This window comes from Anarhichas minor, unplaced genomic scaffold (genome assembly GCF_050575085.1).
Source record: "Anarhichas minor isolate MPS153535 unplaced genomic scaffold, ASM5057508v1 ptg000025l, whole genome shotgun sequence".
Lineage (NCBI taxonomy): Eukaryota > Metazoa > Chordata > Actinopteri > Perciformes > Anarhichadidae > Anarhichas > Anarhichas minor.
Window position 1 is genome coordinate 7087706 of NW_027466471.1, and position 21111 is coordinate 7108816.

The 21111-nt window shown below is 43.1% G+C and overlaps 1 protein-coding gene across 5 annotated transcripts in view; it reads left to right on the forward strand.

Annotated features, from left to right (window-relative positions):
* fbxl17 (F-box and leucine-rich repeat protein 17) overlaps positions 1-21111 on the forward strand; it is a 200551-nt gene that overhangs the window by 145900 nt on the left and 33540 nt on the right. The gene's annotated exons all lie outside the window — the stretch shown is intronic.

Consider the following 21111-nt stretch of genomic DNA (forward strand, 5'->3'; position numbering starts at 1 on the left):
TGGGTTATTATCTCTGCAAATCAATGAGAGTACCTGGGCCGCGGGGAAAACAACCCACATTACACCAAGAGCAGAGCCGGACTACAGTACTCCTGCAACACCACCTGGATGCTGTGTTCCATGTTGTCAAGGGGCTACAAATGATGATTTCATCATCAATAAATATACCGATTGTTTTCTTGATTCCCAAACGCCAAAAAAGATGTTCAATTTCCAATGATATAAAACAAACAAGCAGCCAAAAGCCTCACTTTTGCGAGACATGAGCGAAACAATTTACATATCAAAATCACTCGACTGATGGTCTTATCAGCTAAATTGAACTAAATGCTCGTAAGCACAAGACATGCAGCAGCCTCCGTAAAACAAATGTATTTCCTTTTTTGCAAATGTTAGAATTGTTAGAATTAATCTTTCCTATAAACTACTATGTTGAAAAAAAATGCTACAAGTGAAACCCTAAAGGAAAAAAAAGGTTTGCCTTTGGCTTCAGCCGTGGAAACTGTAAGGCAGCCTCTGTGTAGAGAATACGAGGGATGACCGCTTTCCCACCATTTGCAAGTTTGGAAAGTTCATTAGAAAATGGAGAGGGTGACAGGTGAGGAGGGAGCAGCAACAGCTCGAGAGGCTGAACCTCCACGGGGCCGAAGGCCTTTTTAAGCTCAAGTGTATAAGTACTCTTCCATAGGGTTCCAATCTGCAGACTCTTCGTCGTGTGTGTATAAATCGAGATTTCCATTTCCTTACATCAGCCCGTGGTGGTATTTGCAGATTGGGGAGCAGTGCAAAGAGGCTGAAATTGAATTAGTTTCCATATATTGTCCTCTCCTCCTCTTTCTCCAACTAAGCCCTGTGGTCTATCCACTGTTTGCCTTATGGGGGAGAAAAGTGAGGGGGAGCTTAAGCTGTGAAGGATGGGGCTTACGCTGTCTACCATCTCAATGGTCACACACAAACACACTCATACACTAACTCTCTCTTACCCACCCACACACAGACACACACACACACACACACACCGGCTTCGAGGGATTACAACCGCTTGCATTTACACACACAGATGCTAAAACAGTACGCACATATTATAGATGCACTTTTGAGCTCATGCCAAAATCTTTCTTCGCTCACACTATCAAATTTCAGCGCGCGAGCTTTGACGTTAACTTTTTTTTTGGGGGTGAAAAAGAGAAAAAAAAAGCTTACGCCGCTGCTATTTTAGGCTTAAATCTAGGGAGAAGAAGGATTGAGATGGCTTGAATGTATGTGTTTATATACAGATTTACATGTGTCACATGTTTGTCTCCCTGTGTACAGAGGATGTTATCATGTCTCTGCGAGCTGCTGGATGACAGTGTTTCTGTTAGAGAGGGAGAGGTCGCTTTAGCAACAACAGGCCCCATGTGTGTCTATGAAGCTCTGATATAAATGCTCCATCTCTCTCTCTCTCTCTCTCTCTCTCTCTCTCTCTCTCTCTCTCTCTCTCTCTCTCTCTCTCTCTCTCTCTCTCTCTCTCTCCCACCCCACCACCCCCCTCATCGTCATCTCAGTCCTGTAGCTCCTAATAACAGCGAGCTTTAAGTGTGCCTGCGGGACATAATAACACCAGGCTGTGTAAGTTGTAGAAGATGCCCCCCCCCCCCCCGTTATTGCTGGCTATAAGGTTTTTGTTTATAGAAGTGAGGCATTGCATTTTCTTATTTTTCTTATTAGTTCCATTGTGTGTGTGTGTGTGTGTGTGTGTGTGTGTGTGGATATGTATTTCTCCAGAGGCAGCATCACATTCACTGTGCCGTCGCCTCGGAGTAGCACCGTGGACAGGTGTAAAATGCTCAGTGTTGCTGTAATGACTTGGAGGCTTCTCTTTCTCTCTGGGGTTATCTCATTTCATTTTCCCTATGCACTGCCCCCCCCCCCGCTCTCTCACTCCATCCTTCACTCCTCATCTTCCTCCTCCTCGGCTCCCCTCAGGTGTGAATGGAGCTGTCCTGCAGGTTACGCGGGTGTTGATGCGGGTTGGTGGCCACAGTTGGGAGTGGTTGAAGCCCCCCCGCTGTGGGTTCTATAGTTAGCTCACTTTAAGGAGATGCCCACTGACTGTACACCAGAGCTCTTTATTTCTTTTCCACCCTATTGGTGCTGTCTGTGTTACCACTGCTGCTCGTCCTCTTCTTCTTTTGCCGTCGTAACACTTTTGTTTTGATTAATATTTTTGGGACTGTATTTGAGTTTATTCCCCCCCAGGTGACCATATTCTTTAAGATCTCAAGACAAATATCCTATTTTACATAAACACTGTTCAATTATTTAGAATATGAGACAACTGCATCATATTACCTGGATGCCACAAGCTAGAATTCATAATGTATCACTACATAGATAAATTACACTAATGTATCCCCACGACGTAAAAAGTAGGTAATGACTTGAAAAATAATTGGTATGATAGTGTGTGTGTGTGTGTGTGTGTGTGTGTGTGTGTGTGTGTTTAAGAACTTTTTCCATGTTTCCAACAAAGCTGGTTTACTACAGACCAGATTGAATACGGCTGAAAGAAAAATAAGTAATGAATTAAACATAGATACACTTTTAAATGCACGCAGCTGATAACAGTACACTCCAAGTCTCCTAAAGCTAAGCACATGTGTGACTAATGCCATATTCACGACATTAGGGGCTGTTTTAGTAAGATACTGTAGTTTTAGATTTTTAAAAAGACACAAAACAGAAGTAGCATGTAATAGCAGCATTTAAATAGTCTTCAAATGAGATTTCATCTTCACTGATGAGACTTAAAGAATGCTTTTTTATTTACAGCTTGGCTAATAGTTGCCTTTTTCTTATGATCTCTGAAGAACTGTGCATATAACTACTTGATCTTAAGATAACTGCTTCATTGGCAGTGAGTTTTTTTCAGTGCTGTTTTTGTAATATCTTTGTACTAAGATAATAAAAGCTACACTTCATATACTGTATATGCATACATACATCCGTAGCTGGAAGTAATACTTTATTGTAACGGGTTAAGGAGACATATTTAGTGACTCTTTTCTCAACAAAACTTTGTTCCAATTACTGTCAAATCAATCACAGTTTACAGTCAATATTGTAAACGTGGAATATGGAAAACTTCAACCATCAAAATGTGACTTAACAAAATAAATGAAGCCAGATTCCTTATTGTAGCTATAGTAGCTCCCTAGTAGGGAGTGTAATGTGTGTTTACACAAATTATTTTAGATGAATAGATGAAAAAACCCTCTTCATTAAATTTACATGTAATATATGTATCTTAAAATATCCCACTTTCAAGAGACTGGGATCAAACCAAAGTCTTTTTTTTTTTTCAGCGTGAACAACTTCATTTAAAATGAGTCCTGAAGTTAAGAGCAGCATGCTGTCATTGAGATTATGGGTCTACAACTTGAAATAACAAACTTTCTTTTTGGAAGGTCACCGCCTCACTCAATTTCCTACATCTGTATATTTGCGAGATAATGCCGCTGCTAATCCCCTGCAAGGTCAGTGCTTGTATTGGATGATTGTACCCCACTGTTTATTCATACTTCCTGCTGATGTCATTTCCTCCTGCTGGCTCTGACCTCTGACCTGTCATTTACCTCCTATCGCTGCCACGCTTTAGTCCACCTCGGTGGCCGCTGTCCAAGGGAACATCCCCATCTTTATCTCTGTAGGATTCCTCTGCTTACAGGAAGGTTACCATCTAAATGCAAAAATCTATTTGTACTTAAAGGTCACTTCTCATTTGGATTCTTAAAATCCTCTTTCATCTTCTTTTCTCCCTCCTCACTTTTCAGTCAGTTTCTTCTGCCTCCTTTCTCTCGCTCCCTTTTCCCTCTCTCTGTCCATATGATGTCCTTTCCTGCTGTTACTCCGTTGTTCGACAAAAGTGCCGTACATCATCCGGTTGACAGGGAATGGCTGTGATACATAACGCATCAGCCATGTTTAAATGGCTTAGCTTATGACTCTTCAATGTATTTCAGCAGCGGCTCTGGCAAATAGCCACAAAGGCACACAGGGTGTTGGCTGTTTCCCCCTCATCATTTGATCAATGGCACTGATATAAACCGAGCAAAACCCCCCGCCTTTACACTGAGTGTGTGTGTGTGTGTGTGTGTGTGTGTGTGTGTATACGGTGTAATTATATGATAAAAGGCATGTGTAAATCACTGCTCTTTCAACATAAAAGGCAGTAGGGGGTTGCTGTCTTGGCACAACCGTGATTTACTGCAACACAGCATATGTGCTTCATTCAGCATGTGTCTGTTTAGTGTAATGTGTGCGATCTGCATGGGATTGTTCGCTCAGCAGGGAGGTTGTTGCCCCCCCGCCTCCAAGCTGTTACTCTAGTAGGAAGAGTCCTTTTGGATGGAAGCTCATCATAAACATAAGTAGAAGATAAGTTGAGTGTGTTGAACTGCAGTAGATCACAGACAGACAAATACTTTTCTGGAAGTTCTTAAATCTATTGCTTATTAACTTTGAGAACAACTTTTTTTTCTTTTAGTGCGGCAAATATCTGAAGGCGCTTGATTCGTTTGATTAATTTAATATTGTTTCCAATTACAAATCAAAAGGTCTATCTGAAATGACTTAATGCGACTAATTGAGTAGCTCTGACTCATGAGTTCAGGTTAACGAATTAATAAAAACAAAAAAAAACTGTTGAAAAGTGATTAATTAAATTCCTGGGGGTGATATAACATAGATGATTGACTGTGAGGATTCATTCAAAGTTAATTGAAATGTATTTTAAAATGCCCTATCAGAATAAAATATTGCTTCAAGATGTAGCATATGTCCCTTTCGATATTCTGACTGACGTCCAGTGTATTTTGATTGGTTATTGGTCCAATTATGAATGCTAGCGGCCATTCTTGAAGCAAAGATGATAGTCCCGTCAATCTTAACAAATGTCAGCTGTTATTTTCAGCGAATGGCTACTCAAGCGATGTGAAAGAAGACGTCTTTTTTTCCTGATACTGCCATGGCAGTTCGCCGTGGCATCATCTTAGCACCACATTCCTACATCCGTCCCCAACTCGCTGTTCTTGTTTGGTACTCAAGTCTGTCCACGCCTCGTTTCCTCTGGACATATTGTAATCTTTCTCCCCCCCCCCCCCCCTCCGTCCTCTTTCATTCTGCTATCGGCATGTCCTGTAAAGCTTCATTTACAGAAGAGCCCTAATCAGATATGTACCAGTGGAGAACAGTTTGTCAGAGCAGTGTGTGTCCTGATAGATAGCAAGGCTTAGCAGAAGGGGAGCGCCTTGTAAGCCCTCAATTATATGCCCGACACCCGGACGCAGGAAAGAGACACTCGGGAGGCCTGTTTGTGTTGTTGTTGTTTTTTTTTGCTTGTGTGTCTCAGTGTCATCCTTGAATGTGTGTTTGGTTGAGAGGCTTTATATGCGTTTCGTCAATGTTTGCTGCACATAGTGTGGACTGGAGCAAAGGTGGGCGGAGAGAAAAGCTGATTGTAGATCACCAGGTCAAGCTGAATAAGTAGCGAGTGAATACACACTTTTAAAAGCTCCTGTCACCTTATAAAAATCCAAAAAGTAGTATTCTTTTAAGGCTGGTTATGGGGCATTGTTGAAACAGAGATATAACTATGTGGACTGTGTGGGTTTATTAGGGTTTGAAGTGCATACATTCTTATCGTGATACAATATAAGTACGAGTGGAATTTTTGTAAAACCTTCATCTACAATTTTTATTTCAACCAGGAGTACAATGTGGAGGGCACGGAGGGGCTATGTAGATCCAACTGTTTTCCATTCTTCTTTCAAGGCCATTCAAAGCTTATGGTTTGGCTCTGTGGCGTTGGGCCCACAGAGACGCCAGGGTGGAATCAGATGAAGCATGAAAAGGTGAGCTCGGGAGAGCAAACAGCGAATAGTGTTTGAACATCTCTGCGGCTGGAGTTCGCCGCTTCAAGGCTGCCTACCTCTGCAGATAGAATATTCATCCGCTGCATTGTCCCGTCGAGGCGTGTAACCTTTAGCGAACAAATCACAGCGCAACTCGACCTTGCTCTTCTGCTTCGTTATCATGCAGCCTCCAGTGCAAACAGCAGAGCTTTATTTGATGCTAATGTAGTTTCTCTGTGTGTCATCTGACCATTCCTTGACTTGTTTTATTGCCAGTAATACTTAGTGTGTAACATTGAGTGAATTACTGTTAGTTGTTTTTTGTTTTGTCTTGTTAGAGAGTTGATTACTCATGTATGAACTTGATGCAGGGGAACTCCCAGGCTTCTACCGCACAAGTCTCTGGGATGCCATTCACTGCTAAGAATGGATCATTATCTGCCTGCTTTTGCCCCCACTTAACCATTAGTGGCTAAATAAAGTGATTAATTATGGTCAAAGCCAGTGATGCAAGGTTGTTGTTTTTATGCCTCCGTGCCTGCGACAGCTGTGGCCTGAGGAGTTATGTTTTCCAGTTGTCTGTCTTATCCGGTTTATTCTCGTGAACGTGATATCGTAGGAGCACCTTTCTTTAAATCCACCTAGACTCAGGGATGAACTGATTAGACTTTGATGGTAAAAAGGTTGTTGTTGAAATGTGTTATCTGTTGTCATTATACGAAACAGGGATTGCGCAACAAAATGCAGGTTGTCCTTTTTTGCTATGTAAGAAAAACACACAAAACAGTTGTATTATATGGCGGAAGGTGGAGGATGAATTTAGGAGTCTCACAGCAGCTGCTCTGAAGTCTGGTGGTACAGCAGCTGATAAGTCTACCGCTTACCAGAAGGCGGTATGGTGGCTGGGGTTGTCTTTTAATACCTCTTGGGCTCTTCGCAGGCACCTCTTGTCACCAATATCCCTGAGGCTCGGTAGAGGGGTACCAGTGATGTCCTGGTCTGTGCACATCTCATGCCATTTGGTAATGATTCCAGTCAGGATACTTTCTATGGCTCATCTGTATAAGTTAACAAGAACGTGGCACATTTTTTTGACTCGGGAATTTACACACAAATGTCTAATAAGGTAAAATGATGAAGTTATGACATTTTGGACGAACATAGATGTAAACTGCAACGGTAAAAGCATACCACCACGAGGCGGTAATTCTAAAATCATGTCTGGCTGCTTTGAGTCACAAAGGTCTTCTTTGGTCCTGGTTTAGTTGACCCTTCTCGTGATCTGCCTAAATAGAACCCTGTATCGCACAAAGACAGCCTTTCAGGCTCTGGGGTAGGCAGGAAACCAGCTATTACAAGGTCAACAGTACCTTTATTACTTCTTATTAGTCTACATTATACCTCATGGGAGATTTTACATAAACACACACCCACACAGATACACAGGCTTACAGAGCTATAAGCTCACCAAAATGGCAGATGGGATTCTGCCTCCCGCCAATAGACATGCCCTGGGGAGCTCAGGTAAACATTGGCTCCGTGTTTTTCTGTTTATTGTTTGATCATAAGCTACGACATAGTCCATTTTTTTTTTTTTTTCATTTGCAGTCTCAAAACGGTTTATGGGATGGAAATTGTAGCGCTCGTCTGAAAGCACTCTCACGTGTTTTTAACTGTAGCATTTGAGAGACGTACATGACCACGTAGCAGTGTATTTCTCGCACTAATGAGAATGGAACCTCATTCCGTAGCAGTATTTGTGCATGTGTATTTTCCCCCTTTTGTCTCTAAAGATTATGCTTGTGAGACCCAGGGGCCCGCCGATTGTTTTGAGTGCCTCTCCACTCTGTATGACTGCGCGGTGCCGCAGGTGCTCGACAAAGCAGCCCGTATTGTAATGCAGCAAACGCGCCTCCATTGTGGCATGGGACGCATTTTATCGACACCTACTTCCCCCGGTCCTCTGAGTACATTCAGATGTGTCTGAGTGGCCTTGGCTCCTGGCTAATTCAATGAATGTACACATACATATTCGCGAATCTATAGGTGCACGCAGTCTCTCTTTCCTCAAGACCAGAGAAAAAGCATTATGTTGTATTGGAAGGGAGTGAAGTCGGCCGCGTCGCGTAGTGAGAGAATACATTGAAAGTGGGTTTTTGTTTGTGCCTCTATTGTTAACTCAAACAGGTTGTAATGGACTTTTCAGTGTCTGCCTCCATTTTCCCCTGCTATTCAGTCAATTATAAAGTAGGCCTACGCAGACAACATCCATTAATATCAGTCCTGGCTGTTTCCCGAGAAATACTCCCAGTACATGCATCAATAAAGTAGAATTAGGGGGAAATAGGAGCAGAAATATGAAATGCTCAATAGAATATGGCATTTACATTGACAGTCAAACCATGAAATACATCTCTCTCTCGCTCTTACTCCTACTCTGTCACCCCCTTCTCCTTTTTTTACTCTTTCTCTCCACTTATTATTCACAGACCATAGTCATTGCTAAGTGCAGGTGAAAAAAGCCATTAAGTCACGGGCTAGGAGGCTTGTGTGTGTTTGTGTCTGTGTGTGTGTGTGTGTGTGTGGGGGGGGGAGAGAGAGTGACAGGAAGACGGATTGCTGCACATTCTGAAACATGACATTCTAATCGGTGTGTATGTTAATTAAGAGACTTTATTGAAATGTTTCTTGTGACCGCTGAAATTGGAAGCTTAATGAATGGAATGTTCACGTTATATGCATGTATGGAGGTGTGTGTGTGTGTGTGTGTGTGCGCCTAGCAAGAAGGGGGGAAAAAAGCCCTTAAAGCCTCTACCTGATTGCCATTTCTTCACACATCAATATTTCCTCATCTTTTTTGTTTTTTCATCTCTCGCAGACTTGTTTCCCTTAATAGTCTCCTCCACATGGTGAGGTTGAATGTGCGCTCTGCAGTTGGTTTCTTTTGGCTCATTTTTTATTTTATTTTTAATCCCAGCAGGGATTTGGTGGTGACACTTGTGAACAGGCTTCGCTGACATTCGGAAAACATATTAAATATCCACCATATGCTCTGAGTAGAGGCAGCATGGCAAGTTCTCTGTGTGTGTGTGTGTGTGTGTGTGCGTGTGCGCGTGTGTGTGTGCGTGTGCGTGTGTGTGTGTGTGTGTGTGTGTGTGTGTGTGTGTGTGTGTGTGTGTGTGTGTGTGTGTGTGTGTGTGTGTGTGTGTGTGTGTGTGTGTGTGTGTGTGTGTGTGTGTGTGTGTGTGTGTGTGTGTGCCGTTTGAGTGTTTGCACACGTGCTCTGAGATAGAAACGCAAACACTGAAATGACTCGGATGATTCAGTGTTGGGAGTATCCAAAGTCACATTACAACCAACACTTCCTAACAGTTCTCACAGTTTTCCCGTCTTCGGAGGTCAGCTCCATAAAACTTGTGTGCAAATTCATAAAATGTATATGACAGTCTAATGGCCCTCTTATGTAATAGCAGGGATACAGTGTTATGATTTAAGACGCTTACAAGGAGCTGTGTGTGTGTGTGTGTGTGATATAAACTGAAAACCAGTATAACGGCAAATATTTTAAGGCCACATCACATCAATCAGAGCTCGGCACTCACTTGTAAAATGATCAACTGGCCTCACATCCCAGTTTGGGTTCACAAAAGCTTTGCCCGCTGATGAGGCGAGGTGTGTTTTACCGCTCACCTTTGCACCTCATTGGAGGCTGCTCCTAAAGGAGTCCGCATAGAAAAGTCAATAGACATATGTGAGTGGGCGCGGTTAGATGCAAAAAGTTGAAAATGTGTGCTTATTCCGTCTCTTTATGAATTGGTTTCATAAACATAGAGAGACGACAGGAGGGTATGGGCGTTTCTTGAGTTTCTAGCTAGCTTATTCTGGGTACATTAGCTGTTTAGCCAACACAGACCGCACAAAAGACCAGCAGCCATATTTGTGCGAACACAACTTAAGGAAGGCCAACAACTAACTCACTCGTGGGTGATGTCATTTACATGCCGCTCTGTCATTCCTTCTACACTGACGCTATGTGACCTTTCTCATCCCCAACCTACACCCGGTAGAAAGTCAAGAAGAAGAACTTCCCCAGTGTGTTAAAGATAAATCATGTTAAAATAACAAAATTCCTCCCCGTATCCTCGGGTCCACAGAATAAATGTTTTTATGGATGGCTTGACCTTCAGAGAAGAGCATATTCACACTCGCGTTACCATTTGCCCTCGAATGTGAGAGCCACGGTGGACTCGGCCACTACTGGCTCTCTCGATCAATCCCCAAATATCAAGGCCATTTTCCTCAGGTGAACTGTGGTACCGGGGGGGGGGGGCGGGCAGCTCCTTAAGGCCTGGGCCCTGAGGGGGACTGGCAGGTGCGTCAAGAATATTCTCCCACTGAGTTCCTGTGGTTCCAGGAGGAGAGAAGAGTTGCTTCCATTGGATCTTTGCTCTCTTTTGTTCAGCCTCTGTTAAAGAGGAGTCTGTCACCTCCTACTATCAATCGCCATGTGCCAGAAATCTCTTCTCATGTTCAGTCCGAGGAGAGATGGGTTTTCAACCACTCTGCTGAAACATTTCCTACAGGGAGTGAGGTGCCAGCATCCAGTGATGAGTTGAGTTGCTGGTTGTTCTTGACACCATTTCAAATGAGCTGTTTAAACTGTTGGGTAGTGTCTTTTTTTTTTTTTTTTTCAATTATTTCACAGTGCCTGCAGCCACCTTCAAAGACCTCTGAGCACCTGCAACTTTTTATCAAGAGCCTGTTGTCTGTCTTGTGCAAACACCTCATGACACTTCAGGTTAAAGTCAACTTTACAGAGATGTGCTGCACTTGTCAACTTCCCCTTTCTTTACACAGATTAACTTCACTCACTTCTCATGAGCCACTGACCGATTGCCGTCCAAAGTGGGGGACTTTAGAAAGAACGAAAAAGAGACTCCTTTGTGAAAGCACACTACGTGGCCCATTGGATCTATCTGTCCATTTTCTTTGAGTAGATTTTTACAATTGCATAATTCCCTCAGGTGAGATTGCATGCCCTTTAATAAGGGCAGCCCCTGTTAGGTTGATTGGGGTCGTTGTGGTTGCCATGTGTATATAACCATATGTTTTTCTGATGAAGAATGAAGAATGGAACGTACAGGTGGTCACAGGTGAATACTAGAATGTTTTAATCCATATATATTTTTAGATCAATTACTCACCGCATGTTACCTTGAATTCGTGAGGCAAACTTGTTTTTTCTCGCATGCCTCGACGGTGGACGGAGAATTAAAAAAAAAACAGAAAAGTCTTGATGAACTCAAGTAAACAGAGGCCAGTTTTAACAACAGCAGAACTATGTAAAAAAATCTTTTAAAAATCTCACACAACTCGATAGTATAATTCAGGTCATGTTTATCCAGTCGTGCCCTCAGTGCTTCCCATACATGAATGCATATTTACAAATGACTGTCCATTTGACGTGCTGAGTTGCATCCACGTTTTACAGCCGGCCTTCCTTCACAAACATTTGAGCTAATGCAATTAGCGGCGTCCTAATCGAAAATGATCTGACATTTTGTCTTTCCAAGGGCTCTGTCATGGACAGCCCAACAGCCAGGTTACGTTCCTGCAGCAGATGGAGGAGATGGAGGATGGCGATTGACAGAACAGGGACAGGGTGACAAACAAGCTCTATCCTCAGCACCGGCTATTGATTTCAGCTCCCAGTGCCTGATACGGCGGCAGTCAGGGTCGAGCTGAGCTAGAGCTAGCAGGCTGTTAGCCTGTTAAGGGAGATGACAATATTATCGCGAGGGCCAGTCAGGATGGAGGATATGATACGTGCACTTCAAGTTTACGATATGCCTTAAACAGATCTTGCCCATAGGAAACAGGGCAGAAGCCACAGAGGAATCTTACCTTCACTGTGTTGTACCCACAATTCTAACTGGCTGCTATTTAGAGGATTTTGAACTCTAAATGGAAACATGATTGTACTGCTTGAATGCAGCTTAAGTTGCTGAAGAATTGTGATAATCGAACATTAATAATTTCACATCAAAATTGGTAGAATGCAGTTTGCAATAATGTGATTTGACAAACTTATTTTTTTTCCATCACTGTTAACACCAGAGGGATTAGCTAGCCCTCTGTATGATAAGGCCTCTTTCTTTTTGCCTGCCCAACCAGGTACTTTATTTGGCTTGCAGTTACCACCATAGCATTATACAAACCGTGCCTCATTTAGATACAACAAAGACACCGTGGTTTGTTTAACTGGGTGTAAACCTGCACTGGTTGTGATTCATACCTCACAGGAAAAACCCTAGATGTCTAACACCGAGACTTTATTTGTGTTTTGGCTCTTGTCAAAAATGAGATTTTGACCTTAGAACTTCTGAAATATGTTTATACGTGTGTGTATATATGATGTTGGCATGGATCCATGACAGTACCGTCTTGCTCGATTTGGTTCTTCCCTGCGCTCCTAATGACTAATGGCGACTGAGTTCCAATGTAAACATGGGGAGGCCAGGCTGTGCAGACACACCAATCTGGCCTGTTATGTCTATTAACCCGGGGTCTGTATCAGCCTCAGTCAATGCTGTCTGCTGCCTATGGTGGAGGGCATTACAGGACTTGCTTTCCTCTCTGCCGGGCAAGACCCCCACCTCTATACAGCATCACAGGCAACACTGGTGCCCTCAGCGTTTTCATCTGTTTGGTAGAACTCATTTTTTTTAACATGCAGCCCTCTCATTACCTTCAGTTGGCCAACCGCCGCTTTGATCCGTGACAATGTACCGTTACCGCTCTGTGCGGCTGCTGCTGCTGCATATTTTTTAAATAGCCATGTTGTAGCTGAAAGTACATCTGTACTTTTGATTAAGGTTGAAATGTCCTCAAAGCCAGACCGACCCCGTGCTCACCTTGTTAAGGAGTGGATGCTCGGCGCACAGCGTCTCTGCTGGATTCTGTTATGCGAAGCCACTTTATCTGTTGTGTCTTCAGAAATGCTGTTGAGTAAACCCTGAACTCTGGGAGTTGTGCCGACAGCACTCTTTTATGGCAGTGACCAGTGGGCTGATGAGATGCAATTGGATTGCATATCTGAAACACTGATGGTAGCGTTATTTTATGGAAGCCGCTTTTACTGTGCCTTGGAGCTTTGCCAGATTGGTGTCTTAGTGAAGGGAGTTACAGTCCTCCGGACTCCAGTTATACGTCCTTGTTCAAAGGAGTAGGCGGGGTCAGCTTTTTATGTACTTTAATGACAAACGGATGAAAGAAAGTGAATTCCTTTACTCTTTGATATATATATATGGGGTTGTTTGTGATGCACAAAGTCCGATCCAATCAAAAGTGCTTGTATTTAACATTAAAAGCTGACATGGATCGGCTGGTTTTTAAACAAATTAGATGCCGTGCTCATCTGAAATGTGTGCCGGACAGTCTGGGGAATGTGCTTTACGCTAATATAAGCACCTACTGCATAAATTAATGGGCCTTGAATGTTTCCCTCCACAAGTAATGAATTGCCACTGAGGCATAGCTTTGTCATACAGGGCCACACAAGCTCCGCGAAAGAAACAGATTGGAAATTTGCTTAAAAGTAAAGCCCCATTTTTATAGTCACCTCAAGTTAAGAAATTGGAGAATCCTGCAAGAATAACGAGGCGATGTTTATCTTATTTAAAATGTCTGAAATGCATCTGAGCGTACTGTTCAATACCCAGTGTAGCAACGCCGTGGTGCACGTCTGCACGAAGCGCGGGGCATTTTGCAAGTGCAGCATTTCATTGATGGTGGTGGACGACCCCAGTTCAACATAGGAATGATGAGTCGTTTGGTTAATAAGGGTTCAGTGACCAGTAGGCTGATTCCATCTCTCTGGCCATACATGCCACTTTTCTGATTTTACCTGAAAGGCCCATTGTTGTACTCTCCTCTGGGACTTTAACACCTTTTTTGTGCTATAATCAGAGAATAAAAAGACAGCAACAGATAAGGGAGATGAGTAAAAAAAAGAAAAACTGGTGGGTTGCACCTCAGAATAAGTTCTGGAAGAAGAGCAAATGCCAAGCAAATGTAAGGGGGCTAGACAATCCTGACATCAAGACAATATTGATTTGGAGGGGGGGAGTTAGCCCGATGGTAGACAGCAGCCAAGTGGAGATTTGAAAATAGGCGGAGGCTGGGCCGGGAGGGTTTTATACGGGGACTTACAGTAGCAGCACAGCGCCAGGGCCTCATGCTTTTACGATGGAGTCACAGTTTTCATTGAGCCAGTCCATTTTTCACAGGGAGGAATCGCTCCTGACAGTCCAACATTTCGCAAAATGTAAAAGGTCTGGCGCAAATGAGGTCTGACCTTATCAATAGCTGGGACCCATCCATCTAAAGGCAGACCCCCTGTCGCCTCGTACAACAAGGCTGCTTTCCTTCTCCCCCCTCTCACCCCCCCCCCCCCCCACTGCTGCCTTCCATGCCTGAATTGCTCACTCGCTGCTGTAAGGTTCACTGTGCCTATGCACATTTCTCTCTGTGCCTATAGACAAATAGCCCTTTCTGCCTCGAACCGAGAATTGTTCTCCACGGTTGTTGGTTTATTCATCCGTCACTTGCAATATCTCAGACACCGCTCACCGGATTCTTGATTAAACGTCTCCGCTTTGATCTGGCAGTCTCACAATTGCATTGATTGCTGAAAGGAAGGGCGGGCACCACACTATCATTTTGACCCGGGGTTACAAGAAGTGTGTTAAAAAAACCACGTCTTCCGACTTTGTCAAAGTTGTAGGAATGAATTTGACTTCATCAATATTCTGTATCAAGGCCGACACTTACTTGGCATGCACCACATCATCTTACCCTAAACTGGGATCCATCATAGCATCAGACCTGCCTTTTGTCTCTCATCAGGGCCAGGTTTACATACTTTCATTTCATTATTCTTTTCCTGCTTTCTCTCCTTTCCACCGGTCGTTCCACAACGGTCATGTGCGATCCAGTTTACCATCACATCCATCAAGCACAGCTGCAGCATGGCGGTACTTATACTTATGTCTGCATGTGAGCTCACATGTACAGTAAATGTACCGTGCGTGTGTGAAAGCGCTCTGCATTCTTCATGAGTTATGCACGGTTGTCGGGGGAATAACAACAATGGTATCTGGAACTCTTTTTAGCCAGAGACTGGAGCATAAAAAGACACTGCATTATATTGTCATTAATACTATTGGCAGAAATAAACCAGGTCACAGACGTAATGTCTTGAGAGGACAAAGAAGGAAAGCTGGACGTTTGGAAGCTTGCAATCAGCCCATGAGCAGTTAGTTACTGAGGAATACAAAGTTCTCTGGCCAACTGTTTATTAAATCATATATTGTATAAAGATTTTACATTATTTAATACGTGTTTTGCTAACAAGACGAGCTAAGCCGCAGCAGGGACGGTTCGTTGCGTTGTAAAGTGAGTGATTCATGACAGATTGACGTGTCACAATCGTATCAGTTGTTTTTGGCCCAAAGCTAACGTAGGTGGGAGTAATGGACACAATGTGCTTTGTAATGATACAGCACATAAATTATAGCTAATTGTTTCACCGACCTTTGGCAGAGTGCCACGGACCCAACTTTGAGAATCCCCGCTCTAACGCTTCGGCCACATTTAAGATGCAGATGCGGAAGGAAATGTAATTTTTGACTGGTTACACCTGCAGCGTAAGGCTGTGTGAGTCAAAACAAGAGGCTCCAGCAATATGCTGAGGGCGCTTTTTTGTCATTTTCCTGTCATTCAGTTGGTTATTACAATCTCCCTCGTTAGCTATTATCTAAGAACTCAGGTGATAGGAAACAATAAATAATAATTAAATAACTTTGTATCGGTAGTTTAAGATAAAAGCCTATTTTTACACTTGTAGAGCGGATATCCGTAGCCAGTTTCATTGACTATAGTAGAAGTGTATAGTGTTGCAGCAGCTGCTCTTCCAACGGTCTACATACGTCACCTCTTCAGTGCATCATGAGCCTGAGATCAGAATCAGAATCAGAACCGTTTATTGCCAAGGAAGTTTGCACCTACAAGGAATTTGTCGTGGCGGGTGGTGCGTAACATTTAACAATAAACAATAACATTAAACTATCAACAATCAACACTCAAGAAATAGAAACATATTAAAATTTACAATAAAATATAAAATAAAGTGCACAACAAAACAGATAACAGGACTGTAAAACAAGTGAAGTGTAAGTGAAATGTTAAAAGTGATGAGTGTGTTTAAATAAAGAAACAGGGATGTGCAGGGGAGAGACCAGAAGGAAATGTCCTGTGGATGACAGAGTCAGTGGGGGACCCGGGCTTTGTTAATGAGCCCGACTGCGGACGGGAAGAAACTGTTTGTGTGGCGTGAGGTCTTGGTTCTGATGGACCGCAGCCTCCTGCCAGATGGAAGGGGCACAAACAGATCATGTCCAGGGTGAGAGGGGTCGGCTACAATCCTTCTTGTTCGCTTCAGGGTTCTTGAAGTGAACAAGTCCTGGAGGGACGGCAGATTGCAGCCAATCACCCTCTCAGCAGAGCGAATGATGTGCTGCAGCCTGCCCTTGTCCTTGGCCTTGGCTGCAGCGTACCAGACCGTGATGGAGGAGCAGAGAATGGACCCAATGATGGCAGTGTAGAAATGCACCATCATTGTCTTTGGCAGGTTGAATTTCTTCAGCTGCCTCAGGAAGTACATCCTCTGCTGAGCCTTCTTTGTGATGGAGCTGATGTTCAGCTCCTACTTGAGGTCCTGAGTTATGATGGAGCCCAGGAAGGGGCAGGACTCCACAGCGTCGATGGGGGAGTCACACACAGTGATAGGGGCTGGTGGGGCTACGTTCTTCCTGAAATCCACAACCATCTCCACTGTCTTTAGAGCGTTGAGCTCTAAGTTGTTCAGACCTGTAGGCGGACTCATCCCCACCAGAGTCCAATGAGGGTGGTGTCATCCGCGAACTTCAGGAGCTTGACGGACTGGTGACTGACGATAGGGTGCATTCCAGCAGTTATTTTATGATGAAGTGTTGGAATTTACTACTTTGTTGGATCTGCCTAATTACAGTAAAGTTCTTAGAAATATATGTTCCTGACAAGTACCTGGCCTTCAAAAGTGTAAATGGTCCTTTGTGAAGTGAACTTGCTCTATGTCTGTGCATGTGGTAGCAGGGACTGTGTGCTGAACAGAACAGAACAGAACTGAGCCGAGCCTGGCTGGGACTTTGGGCCCTCCCCCAGGAAAGCCGACCAGCTCACACAGTCAGATCTGCACCAACTAGAGGAGACACTTTGGACAAGTTAAACAGTGATAAATCTGCATGTCAGTATGATTTAAACCACGGCCGCTACTTTCTGTCGACCGTGTGTCATATCGCCGCCCCCGCAGGGCTCATATTGTCCGCCACGTGGCTCTTTAAGAAGCGAGGGATGATGAAAGAGTGAGAGGTTAGTGTGACAGGCTTAACTCGTGGAGGAAAAAGAACAAGCTTTGATTAATTGCAGTGGAGGTGATTGTGAAGGGAGATGCCGAGGGGTGAACAGGTTCCACCGTAGGTGTGTATGTGTAGGTGGTGTTGGCTGTAGGCACGCGTGTGTTTGTGTTCACGCGTGAGCAGGTATCAGCTGCAGGAGTGTGCATGTGTAAACAATATGTGGGAGGAGGCGAAAAGGAAACGAATAAATAAGAGCTATATTCCGGCGTTGTGCTGCTTTTACCAAAATGATTCAGCAACAAGCATTGGGTGAAAAAACAACAATTGAGGTACAAATGAAGGTTTTTACTTTTACAATTTACAATTTACAAATTAAAAGAAACAATTACGGTGGATCAATATAAATGCTATTATCAAATCAATTTTATTTTTACAACCCAATATCACAAATTTGCCTCAAGAGGTTTTACAATCTTTACAGCATATGACACACTCAATCCTTAGACCTTAGATTCAAATGGAAAATCTCCCTTAAAGAAATAACTTTAATGGTGGAAGAAATGTTCTGCTTTTATAATCCTTTCATTGGCAAAGCAGCACTGCAGACAGGCTGTGGTCATGATACAAGTTTTATCACTAGAGGCCCCACTGGAGGGAGGATATCACAGGAAGTCAATGTCCTAATGTTACATCACATTACATCACATCCTACCTGCACACTATGATGTCCTGGAGGAGGAACAAAACAGATTCAACCATTTCAAATGAGAAAAGGCATTTGGATGCATTTTTGGTTTAATAATCGCCTGTGGAAGAAAAGGCACCGACACTACTCATTCAACATGCAGGCTTTTGGACTGTTAGACTCCAGCTAATAAAGGATGGCTTTACACTTACATCACTTCATTTGCATATCAAACATGAAAGGGGTTAATGCAGTCAAGGTAACCAGCAGTCAGGCTGGTCCTGATCAAGGTTGCTGTCCAATGAAGAAAGCCAAGAGAAATCTGAGTGAATATGCATTTTTTTGTCAATGCAGCCATTTTTTTTAAATTTTACTGGCGATAATGTAACAGCTGGACTGCACAGCATATTCTCTCTCCTGCGTGTGTTGGGGCCCCTGAGGCATGATGCTGCAAAAGCCTCACAGACCATGGTCTTTTAAATGTCTGCAACTGTGGTTTGACGAATGATTCAACCTTACACCTGAGCAGGCTGCAGTGTTAACAGTTCCCCAAACTGCCCGCGTCCGTACAACGCAACTCCAGATGGGAAGAAAACGTTGTTTTACTAAATAATCCACTTCCCACCCCCATATTCTAGCCAGTTAATGTGGGCCATTAGCATCCATGCAGGATAATTGGCCATTATGTTCTATTTAGCAGCAGTCCATCCAACATTGTCGACTGGTCCACAGTACACATTACATTAGCAAAGCCTCAGGACTCACAACAGTTGAGAGTAGTTAATTGGAGGGTGGGAGTTGTTGGGGTTTAGGGGCTTAAACACAGCGAGGAAGGTTGAACTCATTAAATACAAGATTTATCTGTTTTATAATTTACAAAATGTTCGGGGGTTTAGACCTTAAAATCCAGTGGTGCATTTTTCGACCACAGATGTTGTCGTATTACCAGTTAAGCTGTGTACAAACGTTGCTTTGGAAGTATACAGCAAGGTTCAGTATAAAAGACTGAAAGGAGCTGTTGACAAAAGCTTTTTTAGGTTGGTGTGTGCCATATACTGCAGAACAGACATGGTCAATGTTACGTCAGCCATTGGTTTGTGGACTGCCATTTTGAACCCTCGACTTTGGCATTTTGGCCGTCGCCATCTTGGTTTTTGGCTTTCGCCATTTTGTTTTTTGTTTTTTTTTTGCAACCAAATGTGATAGAGCGGGTAGAGCTAGGTAGTACAACCAAACGCTGAATCAAACATTTGGAGGCGACCAAAATGTTACAATTAACTTCCGTGAAGTGAAAACACACTGTTAAAGGGTTAAAGCTGTAAGACGAAAACACAGACAACTCCCAGACCGCACAACTTCCTGGAATCGACCTGTCAATCACAAGGTAGCCACCTCCTAAAGCATACCCCTCCCTTTGGTCTATTTTAAATCTAAATGGACCATAATTTACTTTAACATCATGCTGTATTGAATAGACTTGAAACTAGCATCTGAGAACATAAACTCATGTTCACAATGTTTAATGAGGCAATAAATCAAGTGAGAAGAAGGGTCATTTTCTCATAGACTTCTATACATTTAGACTTCTTTTTGAGTCTGTTGTGTTCATGCGTGGGTGCCCACAGTTTGTCTCCATACTCCAAGTTTCTCAGTGAGTTACTGTACTGAGTTGCGTAGGTAGCTGCTTCCTTCTGTCTTTGATTCTTTTGTCCACAGGCACACAGACACATATTTCACACATACTGTAAGGGCGGTCACTAAATCATTCATGTGTTTGGACCATTTGCCTCTCCACCGTTTCTCCATAATAAATGAAGGGTTTGATCAGCTGCCTGGATCAATACCTTGCACACTCTCACAGTTTGTACGTACTTGACACCTAACCTCCAAGCGTTGTCATGTATTTGACATGTAGCTGTTCATTCTTGTCTGCAGGGGTCTCTTTACAGGGAAAGGGAGTAAATATGTGAAAAAGAAACTTAGATTTTGTACTACTATATATTTCGGCATTTTATTTCAAGCTTTGTTTTCTGTTGCTGTTCAGAATAATTTATTAGGTATTGTTTGTGCAGTTTTTTTGGTAATTAAGTACACGATAATCATTATAATAATTGCATTTTTCAAACGAGAAGCAGGAAGTGCTTTACGGCGGAAGGGAAATAGAGTGCACACTACAATCTGAAGTGTAGCAAGCCTGTTGGAAAAATAGTTTCCTGTTGTCCAACACAACAGACTGCTTGGTCCATACCTCCTGTCTGAAGTGGCTATAAAAAACAGAAATTGCCCCCGTGGCCTCTTTCTTCTTTTTACCCCACCTGACGACTCCTTCAGTTTATGAATGAAAGCATAATTGCATCTTTAACAGTGATGAGAGAGAAGTGTGTGTGTGTGCATGTGAGAGAGACAGGAATGAAGTACGAGAGGAAAACATATAAAGTAAAATAAAAGAATAAATATTAGCCTGTTGTGGGTTAATTTAAGCTGCACTTCCACATTTAAGGGCGTTGATTGACAAGCAGGAAGCAAAAGAATAGAGCAGTTGTACACAGATGTGCTCGGATTCTATGTCAGAGGGAACAAATTTGCCAAAGTCTCAAACGTGGTCAGGATCATTTTTTTGTCTCATAATTAATTTATTAATTACTGAACATGGCTTTTTTTTTTGTTACTGTAATAGACCTCCTGGCCACTTCCAGTACCACCAGAATGGATATCTTAGAACTCGCCTAGTTTTCAAAGTTCCAGAGGCACCATGACTTATTTTATTTTTTACATAATTAAAAATAAAATAATTTAGTCTTTATTATTTTTTATTTAGTATATTTCAGTCGCAGTCATCTGGTCACCTAATGACTAAGATCCCCGGGGCTTCTTCAGGCTGTACCAATGAATCAAAGTCATAAAGTGCACCTCACCTCATCACATCTCATCCTGAATCACCTGCCTGAGAAAAGTGTGGCGCAGGTGGTCGTCTAAATGGCTGCCCAATGTTGGCAAGCAGGTAGAGTAGCAGTGTAATGTGTGTGCGTGTGTGTGTGTGTGTGTGTGTGTGGGGGGGGGGGGTTGTCCACAACGC